The sequence below is a fragment of the Rhipicephalus sanguineus genome, chromosome 11, assembly GCF_013339695.2.
Source record: "Rhipicephalus sanguineus isolate Rsan-2018 chromosome 11, BIME_Rsan_1.4, whole genome shotgun sequence".
Taxonomy (NCBI): domain Eukaryota; kingdom Metazoa; phylum Arthropoda; class Arachnida; order Ixodida; family Ixodidae; genus Rhipicephalus; species Rhipicephalus sanguineus.
This window is the reverse complement of record NC_051186.1, coordinates 31,908,394-31,922,184: the sequence shown is the minus strand read 5'-3', so window position 1 is coordinate 31,922,184 and position 13,791 is coordinate 31,908,394.

The window sequence follows — 13,791 nt, the reverse complement described above, 5'->3', positions numbered from 1 at the left end:
CATGGCAAGGAACAAATGGACAAGGCAAGGCGCACTCTCGAGGTATACTTAGTAGTACGAGTAACTACAATGTATGAAAGGTTATCACGTGATAATGTTAGAAAACGTCGTCAAAGATAACGCTCCTGCAGGAAGGAGCTTTCTCTTTTACTCCGTAAATGTGTAGATAAATCTTATGAAGATGATATTTTTGCCTTCATCAAACATGTAAACATTGTTTCATTCGAAATAACACTTCATCGAAGAATGGTTTCATTATGGAGGCTCGAATTATGCCTGGTTGTTGGCTGCCGAAAGCTTCGCACTAATGCCGTGATCTTTGAGTGAGACATAAGTGTACTGGCAATTCGTAAAAATGTTAATGTTGATAAAGCTCTTTTAATGGCGAAAATCTAGCAACGACCGATGCGAGTGCATGGTCGTTGGCAGGGGGCATTTCCCCCGCCTCCCTGAAGCCACACCAGCGTTCCCCCACTCCACCATACGCGATGCAGCACGGGTTTGCACCCCTGAAGACAAAATCCTGCCGACGCCCATGCGCGAGTGCATTACCACAGCGCAAGCTGGCAGCGCCCCCGACTACAGCGCCACCGCTGCGGGATCGCGAATGGGGGCCAACTTAGAGCGACCGGCTTTCACACCTCCCAATTCTAGCCACCCTAGCATTGCAGCTCCCATAGACACTAGCGCCAGAGTTCCCTCTAGTAAGTATTGTAGGAAACTCTATGGTATCGGGGACACGGCTAAGCGCCTTGCGGGGAGGGGGAGTGGGCTTAACAGGGATAGAGAGAGAGGAGATAGTGAGAAGGAGAGTAGCTAGTGTATTAGGAGAGGAGGTCTTCCACCCTGGCACGGGAAGTAGGCCAGCGCAACTCGATTAAATATCATGGAGGTTAGCGGGTCCCGCAAACTCCAGGAAAGCCCGCAGGGCTGGCAGTGCTGACCGCTGTTGGGAAACGGGAGTCTCAGCTTGCGACTGCTTCTGCGCAGAGCTGATAGACGGAGCGATCAAGGCGACGGTGAGTTAAGGCAAATTTATATACATATATACAGAGGCGTTACATATTCGGCGCTGGGGCCGACAGCTTATTGGGCTCGCACAGCGGTGCGACGACGACCCGCGATTTCTTCGTTCGCTGTCTCGCTGTCTCTCCGCGCAGCTTGGTTCTTTTATAGCCCTGGGCGATCGCTTGCATCAGCCAGTAGTGCGAAGCCTCCAATCAGGAACCGCCGTTGGTCGCTGGCTCGAACCGGATCCACGGGGAGGAGGGCTTGCCGCACGTTGCGGGAGAGATTTCCGTCGGTTGCGTCAGGCGCAGCGCCGGAGTTGCCGGGGATTGCGTAAGGCTCCCGCCTCGTTGCATCAGCTGGTGTTGACGCTGGTTGAGTCAGCCTCATCGCCGCCGGAGTTGCCGGGGATTGCGTAAGACTCCCGCTTCGTTGCATCAGCGGGTGTCGACGCTGGTTGCGTCAGACGTTTTACCAGCTTGAATTCCTTGTCGAAGCAAGGAAGTTTGGGTTGGGAGCCCTGGCATAACAGCACCCCCGCCGCCAGACAATGCGCCGGAAAGACGAGCTGCTTCCACGTGGCTCGGATGCCGGGCGCGCTCGTTCGCCAGGTCCATCCAGGTTCACCTCCAGGGCCATGGGGACATTTGGCTCCACGCTTCGTTCCGTGAACAGATCCCAGTCGCCAGGCCGGATCCCGGCTCCAGTGGCTTGTCGCCAAGATGTGTCGACTTGCTTTGCTCGTCTCTTCTGACGATCTTTCGTATCAGCACTTGTTGATCGTTCTGCAACTTGTCAAGATCGGTCCGACAACAGACAACACACGACACAAGCAAGTGCCCTCGGTCACCCCACAGAACACCAGACCTAAATAGAATAATATATTCCTAGCTACCTTTATGTCGAAATTTTGTTCCCTCTATATCAAGAGGCACATGTGAGACACCAAAACTCTTAAAAACAGAACTCAAAATATTACACGTGTAACAAACGCAATGAAACAGAATTCAAAATAATCTTGGCCCCTTGAGATCACTCAGGACGGAAGCGCTCAGCTGAGGCCGCAATGAGGACAAAATTTTGCCCCAATTTGCCAGCGAAAACCGAAAGGATAGCCGAAGACGGCACTGATTAGAACGCGCGACTCAGTGCGTCTGCGTTCGCGTTTAGCTTTCCTTTCTTGTAACGAACGTTCAAGTTGTGCTGTTGGAGTATCATGCTCCACCTTAATAACCGGCCGCTTTTGGACGACATGTTATTCAACCAGGTTAGAGGACAGTGGTCCGTTTCGACCACAAACTTGGAACCAGTGACGTAACAGGCCAGCTTTTGAACGGCCCACACGAGGCAGGCACATTCCTTTTCAGAGGTACTATATGCCTCTTCCCTGCAGCTCAGTTTTCGGCTTAAATACAAAACTGGTCTTTCGTGACCAGTGTCATCTTCCTGGCACAATATAGCTCCCATTCCGCGATCACTCGCGTCGCACTGAATGATAAAGCCCTTGGAAAAGTCAGGCGCCATGAGAACGGGTTTTTCGCTTAAGGCTTGTTTAAGCTTGCAAAACGCATTCTCTTTCTCCGGGTCCCATGTCACTTTAACTGGCTCCGACTTTCGAAGTGCGTCAGTTAGAGGGCTGGCAATGGTAGAGTAGTTTTGCACATAATGCTGATAGTATCCCGCTAGTCCTAAGAAAGCCCTTATCTCAGACTTGGTGGTTGGTCGTGGATAGTTCACGACGGCGGCTACCTTGATCTCTGAAGGTCGACGCCGGCCACGCCCCACAACGTGTCCCAGGTAAGACACCTCGCCGCATCCTAGGTGACATTTAGCAGGTTTCGCTGTAAGACCCGCTTCTTTCAACTTGTTCAGCACGACTCGTAAATGTTCGACGTGTTCTTCCCAGGTGTTCGAGAAGATGGCGACATCGTCGAGATACGGCAGTGCGAACTCGGACAGGCCATTAAGAACGCGGTCCATTAGACCCGAAAAGCAATAAGGCGCATTTTTCAGTCCAAAACTCAGCATAAGGGGACGATACGTTCCGAATGGAGAAACGAACGCGGCGTAGCGGCTAGCACGCTCGGTAAGAGGGACCTGCCAATAACCTCGCACGAGGTCTAGCGTGGAAATGTAGTTTGACTTTGACACTGTTTCCACCCTTTCCTCTAGATTTGGTATCGGATAGGTCTGGTCTCGAGTTATGGCGTTAAGGCGCCGGTAATCGATGCATGGCCTAGGATCCTTTCCCGGCACTTGAACCAATATTAGAGGAGATGTATAGTCACTCTCACCCGGTACTATGACTCCCAACTCAAGCATTCTATCGATTTCCTCCTTCATGATCTGCTTCTGCACAGGGGAACATCGATATGGCTTACTACGGATTGGTTCCTCACATGTCAGCTCGATGTCGTGCTTAAAGGGGTATTCAGACGGAGGAGAAATGCTCGGGGGGTAAAGGCGGAGCCTGACGTCAACTCGCGAGGAGAAGTCGCCACAAATGCCCCCCACTCACACGGACGGGGCGAACGGAGGGGGAGACCAGTGTTACCAGACTACTCCTGTGGCTTGTACCGCCCGTTTCACCAGCTGCTGACGACGATGACCCCAGCTACAGATGACCCCAACTGCAGACTGGACACCCGCTGCCGCTCTCTGCAGGAGCAAGTGCACCAATGTGGCCAAACAAGAGCCAGAAATTCCGCCACATCCCCCACCGCCGGGGGATTGTTTGTCTTTTCGGGGAAAACGTCCCCGTCTCCTCCGAGGAGGCGCGGGGGGGTCACGCCCACTCGCTAATCCGTGACGTCGTGGTCACGTGATCCGCAACCCCCCCGTCTCCCCCGAGCATTCCTCCCCCGTCTGAATACCCCTTAATAACCGTCGTTTTTCCGGGACGGCTGGAAAACACGTCTTTAAACTCAGAAACAATCCTCCTCAAGTCCTCCTTCTGGACTTGACTTAACCTTGGCTCCAGGTTCAACTGTTCCAACATCACCTCTGAACCCCTTTCGCTTACATCGCTAGAAGTCAGAATTTCTGCTCCTTCCTCCTCTGAAGCATTCAAAAGCAGGTTTACGACCGCCTGACGTTGAACGTACGGTTTCATCAAGTCGCTGTGATAAATTTTGTTAGACCGCTTTCCTAATTTCACTTCGTAGTTGGTATCGGAAAGCTTCGATATTACCTTAGCGGGCCCCTCCCAATGAACCTCCAGCTTGTTCTTCTTCGAAGGCCGCAGCAACATTACCTGACTTCCCACTTCGAAGGTACGTTTTTTTGCTGATTTGTCGTAGTATTCTTTCGACAATACTTGCGCTGCCTTCATGTGGCTCTCCACAAGATCTTTTGTTTTTCCGAGCCTCTGAAGGAGGTTGAGAACATAAGCAACTACATTCGGGTCCTCATCATATCCCTCCCAGGATTCGCGTAGCATTCGCAAAGGTGTTCTTAAGATCCGGCCATATACAAGCTCTGCGGGACTAAAGCCAGTGCTTTCATGAGGAGCAGACCTCAAAGCAAACATAGCGGGAGGAATACATGCTTCCAAGTCGCATTTGTGCTCATAACAAAGAGCTCTCAGTATACGTTTTAGAACTGAATGCATACGCTCTACCGGATTAGATTGTGGGTGATGGATTGAACTGTGCACCACCTTGATTCCACATTTATCCAAAAAGGTAGAGGTAAGGCAACTGGTGAAGACGCTGCCATTGTCGCATTGAATTTCAGAAGGAAATCCGACACGCGCGAATATCGAGAGCAGAGCATCCACGACGTGAGGAGAATTGAGCTCCCTAAGAGGTATACCGCTTCTGGAAATTTCGTTGCCATACAGAGGGCAGTCAGGATGTATCGACAACCTTGCCTTGACTGCGGCAATGGCCCAACAATGTCGATAACTAGGCGCCGAAAAGGTTCTGTTATAACTGGCACAAGCTTCATGGGCGCCTTCCACTTGTCCGTGGATTTCCCCACCCTCTGACAAGTGTCGCAAGAGCGCACAAAGTCTTCGGTATCTTTCCAGCATTTCGGCCAGTAAAACTCAAGGGAAATCCTAGCCTTGGTCTTCTTCAAGCCGAGATGCCCTGCCCACGCGTTTTCGTGCGCAAGTTCCAATAGCTGGCGACGATACTTTTGCGGTATCAAGAGTTGCTCATACCTGCGACCTTGTACATCTGTGTAGCTACGATACAATAGCCCAGATTTCTCATAAAAAGAAACATTCTTTTTCTTTACTCCCAATTTTACGCTTTCCATTAGCGCTTTTATCGAGATGTCTTCACGCTGCTCTCGAATGAGCGTCGCTCGATCAACCCTCGACAGCTCACACCAACTTTCAGCTACAGGCTTGAGCGTATTGCCCGCCTCGCCCAACGGCGCCACTTCGGTTTCTCCGCCGACGGAGACGACGCTACCCGCTTCAGCTGCAGGCGGCTCGAGTAACCCATCCCGAGAGTTTTCTGTCCGAGGCTCGCTCGACTCGCTGCCAAGGTCACGCAGCTCGGCCACTTTTGCCGGTGGTGGCGTACTACATGGAACGAGATCAAGTTCCTGTGAAAGCTTCCGCGCTTGCGATCGCGTGAGGGCCATGTACGCAACGCTGGGAAAGAACGATTTACCCTGCTCTTTGAGAAGCTGCTCCGAGTTGTTCGAAAAAAGATATCTGGGAGAGCAGCAGACACAGCCGCTTCGGTGTGAAGCTTACCGAAAGAGCCTTCAATGATCACCGTAGCGATCGGTAAGCAAGTGCTCTGCTCCTCGGCGACCTGCCTGATCCATGCGCATTCTCCTGTCAAGTCGTTCGGAGACACTAATGAAGGATGGACAACGTCCATAGTTGCCGCTGAGTCTCGAAGTGCTCGACACGTTTTCCCATTGACGCTAATCTCCTGAATATACGGTTCTAACAACCGCATGTTCTTTTCTGATTCACGGATCGTTGCGAAAGCAACCTTTTGTTTACAATTTACCGCGATGTGCCCTTCTTTTTTGCAATTGTAACAGATTAGCGGCTTCCGTGACTCAAACGCCCGTGTAGTATCAGTGCGCTCTTTGGGAAGCTCACTCGACTTCTGCGCTTCCGTTTGCCCTTCCCTCACAGTCTCCTTCGTAAAAGACGGGTCTTTTCTGAAATTACGGTGCGGAGCAGGTTTTCGGTCATCAGGTTTTTTTGAAAAGCCCTCTTTTCTCTCAGCTTTTTCAACACGCACGGCCCTACTGTGCAAGTTTCTACGAGTGTAGTACTCTTCAGCTAACTCTGCTGCCTTGTTTAGCTGTACTTCTCCAAGCTTATCCTGCAGCCAAAGCTTGACATCATCTTCGATACAGCGGTAGAATTGCTCCAATGCTATGCACTCTACCACTTTATCGCGATCGTCATAGACATCTTCGCCCTTGAGCCATTCAATTAAATCGGCTTTAAGACGAAACGCGAAGTCAACGTGTGACTCATTCCCCCTTTTTGCATACCGGAACCTTTGCCGGAAAGCCTCGGGTGACAATTTATATCTTCTCAACAGGGCCTCCTTAACCTCGTCATAGCTCTCAAACGCCTCCCTCGACAAACACGTTATCACGTCGGATACTTCTCCGGGAAGCAGAGCTAACAGGTTCTGTGCCCAAAGAGACCGCTCGATGCCATTTCTATCGCAGACATGTTCGAACTTTACGAGATACTTCGCCATGTCCTCGCCCACTACGAACGGTGGCAGTTGGTCCCGAATTCTATGTCCACTAGCCTGAACCGTCGCAGAAGCTACGTTAGGCGCTTGCGAACACTGACGGAGTGCCAATTCCATTCTTTTCATCTCGAGGCGCTCTTCGCGTTCCTCACGCTCGCGGCGTTCTTGTCTTTCGGCTTCCTCGCGCTCACGGCGTTCTCGCCTTTGCGCCTCTTCACGCTCACGAAGTTCTCGTCTCTCGGCCTCCTCGCGGCGTTCTTTGATATCCGCCCAGGCCTCATCGACTTCCTCAGCCGTTACTCCCTCCTTCTGCATGATCTCAAGGATCGCTTGCTTTCGCTTCGCACGGCCCAGAGTAAGGCCGAGTTCTTCACAAATTTCGATGAGTTCCTTCACTTTAAGGTTCTCCATCGTTCACACTAGCCTCTTGCTATTTGCCCTCGTTAGAATCTACTTGCCGTATCCCCTATAAGTCTACTAGAAAGACACGCAAGCAATTCTCAACCTGCCGTGTTTACGCCCTCCGCATTAACTTTGGTTTCAAAGCGCTCCGACTTGGCTCGAAACAATCAAAGCTCACTCCAATGCTTCACACAACCTTCTCTAAACTACGATAACCTGTGCTAGAGAAGTCTGGTAAACTGAAGGGAAAACATCAGGCACTCACCGCATCGAGGTAGCTGACGCCGGCCGATCCCGCAGCTGCCATCCACTGTTGGGAAACGGGTGTCTCAGCTTGCGACTGCTTCTGCGCAGAGCTGATAGACGGAGCGATCAAGGCGACGGTGAGTTAAGGCAAATTTATATACATATATACAGAGGCGTTACATATTCGGCGCTGGGGCCGACAGCTTATTGGGCTCGCACAGCGGTGCGACGACGACCCGCGATTTCTTCGTTCGCTGTCTCGCTGTCTCTGTCTCCGCGCAGCTTGGTTCTTTTATAGCCCTGGGCGATCGCTTGCATCAGCCAGTAGTGCGAAGCCTCCAATCAGGAACCGCCGTTGGTCGCTGGCTCGAACCGGATCCGCGGGGAGGAGGGCTTGCCGCACGTTGCGAGAGAGATTTCCGTCGGTTGCGTCAGGCGCAGCGCCGGAGTTGCCGGGGATTGCGTAAGGCTCCCGCCTCGTTGCATCAGCTGGTGTTGACGCTGGTTGAGTCAGCCTCATCGCCGCCGGAGTTGCCGGGGATTGCGTAAGACTCCCGCTTCGTTGCATCAGCGGGTGTCGACGCTGGTTGCGTCAGACGTTTTACCAGCTTGAATTCCTTGTCGAAGCAAGGAAGTTTGGGTTGGGAGCCCTGGCATAACACCGCGCAGGGAAGAGAATGTCCTCCACGGATGGTAGCCCAAGATGTTGGTAGCGGCTCACCAGTCTGCGTCGCTCGGCGGATAACGCTTCTGATACACGGCCGGGCTAGACCGCACGCGAGCGCGCGCGTGCGGTCTAGCCCGGCCGTGGCTGATATTGGAGTGACTTGCACGCTTTACGCCTACTCATCAGCCGATGTAAAACATTGCCAGTTAGATAATCATCAAGTCACAGTACTTTCATTATTTCGTTTCGACGAGAACACTGAAGGGAATTAAAGTTTTTGGCACTTTAGTTGGACAGAACGCCACAAGGTGTCACCACCACCTCTGCCAACGCCGTCAACGGCTCCGCGCGCGAACCAGCACGACCGTATAAACGGTGCCTAAAGACAAACCAGAGCTGCAAGATATTTTTTGTGGCTCACTCTGGATAATACAATTTCAGGATGATACAATTTATATTCCGCTTCCCGTGAAGATCGATCGTATATCGAAGAGATTGTGCCAGCTCATATCGAGATTACCGCAATGTCTACCTCGGCATGAACCTGCAGGCGCTATATCACACCGGCTTCTACTGAACATGCATTGCATACACGAATTGTTGTTATCTTTACCGCAACAGCCAGACTACAGCACATATTGTGACAACTTCGCCTCAGTTGTCTCAATATGGGCTACAAGGCCGTGACAACTGAGGTGCCGCGGAGTATATAGCACATCTCAAATTAGTGTCACACGTCTAAAAACGAGCGCTACACTCTTAATCAGGTCCTGGTTAAATGTTGGCTATATCAAGGGAACCAGACGAAAAATATCCGTTTTCCTGTTTATATTTAGAACTTTAAGCGAGACCTGATTAAGAGTGCAGCTTTATCAGGTGAACATAGGCGTGCGTAGGGTTCTCCATTAAAGGAATGGGGGGGGGGGGGCAAAGTGGGCGAAGTTTCACCGCACTCCCACTCCCCCTTTTACACGAACCCCGCTCACTGATGCCCTTATGATTACTGAGACCCAGTGTAAAAATGAGGTACTAGAGGAGAGGGGGGGGGGGCGCCTCTCTGCCCCCTCTGTGTGCACGCCTATGAGAACATATATAGGAAACTCGACCCAAGCCCCTCTACGTTGACACGGATGCTCCATATAGGTCCATGGCCTTGCCCATTGAAACAACCGTGTCGAAGCTACATGTTTTCTATGTCCGATCTGTGACTCCTTAATCAAGAAAATGTGTGCGTGCGTGCGTGCGTGTGTGTGTGTGTGTGTGTGTGTGTGTGTGTGTGTGTGTGTGTGTGTGTGTGTGTGTGTGTGTGTGTGTGTGTGTGTGTGTGTGTGTGTGTGTGTGCTCGTGAAGGTATGCGTTATTTTCTCCTAAATGCCAATTACTGCAGAGCAGTATACACGAAAGCGAATATACGCTGGCTAATCACTCCGCGCTTTTCAGTAAACAACTTTCTTTCCCTTTGTATTTGTCTGTACACTTTTTTTTTGTGTGTGAAAAAGAACAGAGATGCAATCAGCAAACGCAATTAGATATACACGAGACATTGCTAGACGTTTTCTTCAGCGCCAAGCTAGGAATACATCAACAAAAATGAAGAGCAATCTGGAAGACGCATATGTATTTCTTAAAAATACGGGACTGAAGCTGTCTAGCAAATCAGAGCTCCTTCTGTGCAAACGCGGCCCCAGGAAGGGACAGCTCCTTAGCTGCCTCCCCGTTCACCTAAGTACCAGGGACGGAGGCAGTATCCCCAGGTGTAACACAATCAAGGTCCTCGGTATGGTCATGGGCTTACAGCGGTGACAACGTGGAGGCACTCAAACGCATAGAAAAGAGTGTCCTCAACTTCACCAGGGTTATATCACGGGTCGCCAACAGAAGGGACGGCCTGAAAGAAGACAACCTCATGAAAGCATTTCACGCCTTTCTCATCAGCCAAGTAACGTACGCCGCCCCTTTCCTCAACTGGAAGAAGACAGAGCTCAATAAAATCGATACACTAATTGGAACAGGATTGAAAAGGGTCCTGAGCCTCCCTCGAAATACTAGTACGGAACGACTCCTCCAATTGGGCCTGCACAATACAGCTACCGAACTGTTTGAGGCACAGCGGCACGCCCAAATTAGTCGGCTCTCGCTCTCAAGGGCGGGCAACGAGATCTTGTTGGAAGCCGGCATTCAGCCCCTCTTCATGCCGCCAGAGAAGTCACAACTTTGCAAAAACGCCACGCAAGCGGTAACAGTTGATCCGATTCCCAGAAACATACACCCGACCCACAACGAAGGACGGAGAAAAGCGAGAGCCAAGGCCATAGTCGCCAAGATCATGCGCAACGAAACGCAAGTCCTCTTTGTTGACGCTGCAAGATATTGGAATCGAGGCGCTTAAGCCATCTCCGTGGTGGACGCCCATGGCTCGCTCGTCAACGCAGTCACGGTAGTTACCAACTTCACCCACGAAGCAGAAGAAATGGCCATTGCGGTGGCCCTTCAAAACTGCACGGGAGCCTCTATCATTTACTCGGACTCCAGAACAGCCATAAGAACTTTTTCGGCTGCCCTCGTCTCTTCGAAGGCAGCTACAGTTGTCAACAAGCTCTTCTACCAAGAAAGGGGCGAAGATAATTTCCCGTCCTCACACATTACATGGTTCCCGGCTCACATGGGAAACATTTCCGGATCTCCTTCCTGCAACCCAAACGAGCGGGCACACCAACTGGCGCGAGAGCTCACTTTCCGCGCCTGCGGTCCACCCCCTCGCTTCAATGCAGCCTGCAGGAACCTCGATAACAAAGACCCGCTCGTGTCATACCACGAACTCACCTCTCATCATAGGTTAGGACGTCGAACTTTTCCTCCTCCTCACACAAAGCTCAACAGAGCACAAGCAATCACTTACAGACAGTTGCAGACTCGAACATACATAACACCGACGACACTAAGCAGGATCAATCCTGACTTTCCTGCTGTATGCTCGCACTGTGGCCACGAATACAACAATTTCGAGCACATGCTCTGGCTGTGCCCTGCCAACGCGGGTACAGATTTTTCTGACCAGTCGTCATGGGACTCAGCGCTTCAAAGCATAGAGCTCATAGCTCAGCTCAAGGCTGTCCAGAGGGCCCGGGCCGTCGCCGAAGGACTCTGTCTACCGGCCCCGACCTGGGTGGAGCCGCCGGACTGATTGACGGGGCCTTCGGCACCGCTTTCTTTCACCTCAGGACCTGAATAAAGTTCGTACTCACTCACTCATACTGTATATGCCCCACGCGAGCGTCGGCAGGATTTTGTCTTGGGGGGTGCAAGCCTGTGTTGCATCGCGGCTGGGAGAGGGGGAGAGCGCTGGTGTAGCTTGGTTGGGGGCAAGTGCTGGTGTGGCTTGAGGGGGGCAAGTGCCCCTTTTGCAGCCCCCTGCTGACGCCCATCCACGAGATCATAGGTCGAAAAAAATTGGAGCTCACTCAAACTCACTCAAGAAATATATTTTGCTCTGCATGAGGGCTCACTCGGACTCAGACCCACCAAAAGTTTCCTCAACGGGACTCAAACTCATTAAAATATTACTCAGCCGGACTCGCTCAGACTCAGACTCACGGTCTGAGTGAGTCGACTCATGAGTGAGTTTGCCGAGCTATGCGCGAGATAGATTCCGAGCAAATTCCAATAACCGTCATCTGTCTCAGTGTCTTCTGTGGAAAATAGTGATTGGGAAGGAAAACTTACTCATTTAATGTTATAGCTTATCATTTTCGGGTAAAACATAACCAAACTTAAAATTATCCCAACTTTCATATGAAAAATGGCACGTTTAATTGATCTTTGGTTAATGGGATAAGCGTTCATCTCTCCCTCTCTCTCCTATACATATTAAACAATTATGGTGCTGGGTATCAAGGACAATGTCTCTTTTAAGTATACCTTTACAGGTCGGTTTAATTCTTACCAAACGACGGCCGTAGAGGACAGCAACATATATACATATGTTTGCTATTACAGGATCATGCATGTGTCTGCTGCAACAAAAGTCCGAAAAGCATGAACAGCACAATATAATGGAATGCCAGGAATCAGGCCCATAGCCAGGAATCTTTTTCAGGGTGGGGGGCACTTGCTGAAATGTGAGAAAAACGCCTATTTTCATTATTTATTTTCGGTAAAACACCATGTATCATAAAAATTTCCGGGGGGGGGACGCCCCCCCCCCCCGGAACCATACTTTATGTATGTTCGTGCGTGCGTTTGTACGTGTGCGGGTATAGATACGCAAGCAAAATTGAAATATTTCGGGCGGGGGGGGGGGTTGAACCCCCCGATCCCCCCCCCCCCCTGGCTACGCCCCTGGCGTCCACCTTTAAGGGGCTCTGGTATTCAAACCCGATGGAATTATTGACTGGTTAGCGGTTGATAAGCAAGCGACGTTTGGATTATTGGGGGGGGGGGGGGGGGAGGAAAAAGCAGGCAGACTGTAGACATTGACAATGGGAGTCGCCAGCACGGGTGGATCAAGAGGGCAGGTCCGGATATCCTGAATCTCCCGCCTCCCCATAATTACTGAATGCACACCAATATATAACCACAAGAAGGGGATGTATCAGGTCCTCTTTTCAAAAGCTGACCTCCGATACAGGCTCGAGCCGGATTTTTATTCCTTTCTTCCATTGGGATTCTTCGCTCATTGACAATGCCGTCGACACCGGCACCGGATTTTTTGCTCTTTAACGCTACCGCGTTAACATTTCCAATGTCTATTCGCGCTAACCCTCCATGGGTTGATGATAGACTGTTGAATAATCTGCGCATACCCATATACCACGGGGCCGTGTTATGCAGGTATATATGTCACACGTGACATGGTGGAAAGGGTTTCATGACGTACGCGACAAGCAAATCACGTTATGCATGTCATGACCTGTGAATCGTGTTCGTCATGTACTCGTGTCATGCTCAGGATGACACGAGTACATGACTCCTTCACTTGGTAAGGGCGAAAATCGGCATGATACCGATTTTGGTCCTTACCAAGTTATGGAGACGACCACGAGAACGCCATGACATAGGCGGCTAGATAGATAGATAGATAGATAGATAGATAGATAGATAGATAGATAGATAGATAGATAGATAGATAGATAGATAGATAGATAGATAGATAGATAGATAGATAGATAGATAGATAGATAGATAGATAGATAGATAGATAGATAGATAGATAGATAGATAGATAGATAGATAGATAGATATAAACGCTCAAAGAGCCCTTGGTTCAATAGAAATATTGCCAGAATGCCGTAGTTAGATGAAATGGCAGTTGATTATGACAAACAGACTATAGGCTAGCTGCTTGTCGCCGGTATTTCACAAAGGGGGTGAGAATAAAAATGATCATCATCACGCACTGCTCTCTCCAAAGACCACTTAAAGTTTTCTTGAAAAGCGAGAAAACAGAGTCCGCTTCTTCGTGCAAAAAAACTAAGACACCACAGAGAAACGCTGTCCGCGTTCCACAGAAACGATCCAATTACGGAATGCGAAGACGGAATGCGGCGGCGTGACACTTCCGCCTCTCATGCGCCTCGCGAGTTGGCGCATTGCTTTCTGAGCGGCGACGGTAAAACACCGCCTTGCGGAGGCGTGGTCGGTATCAACTGTCAATCATAGAACGCTTCCACTTCTTTTGAAGCATCATGTATCGAGAGATATCAAATGAATGTTCCCTATCGCCGTTGCGTATAGCTTACTCGGATATACAGAGCCTCGTTCGTGCGGTTTATCTTGCGCAGT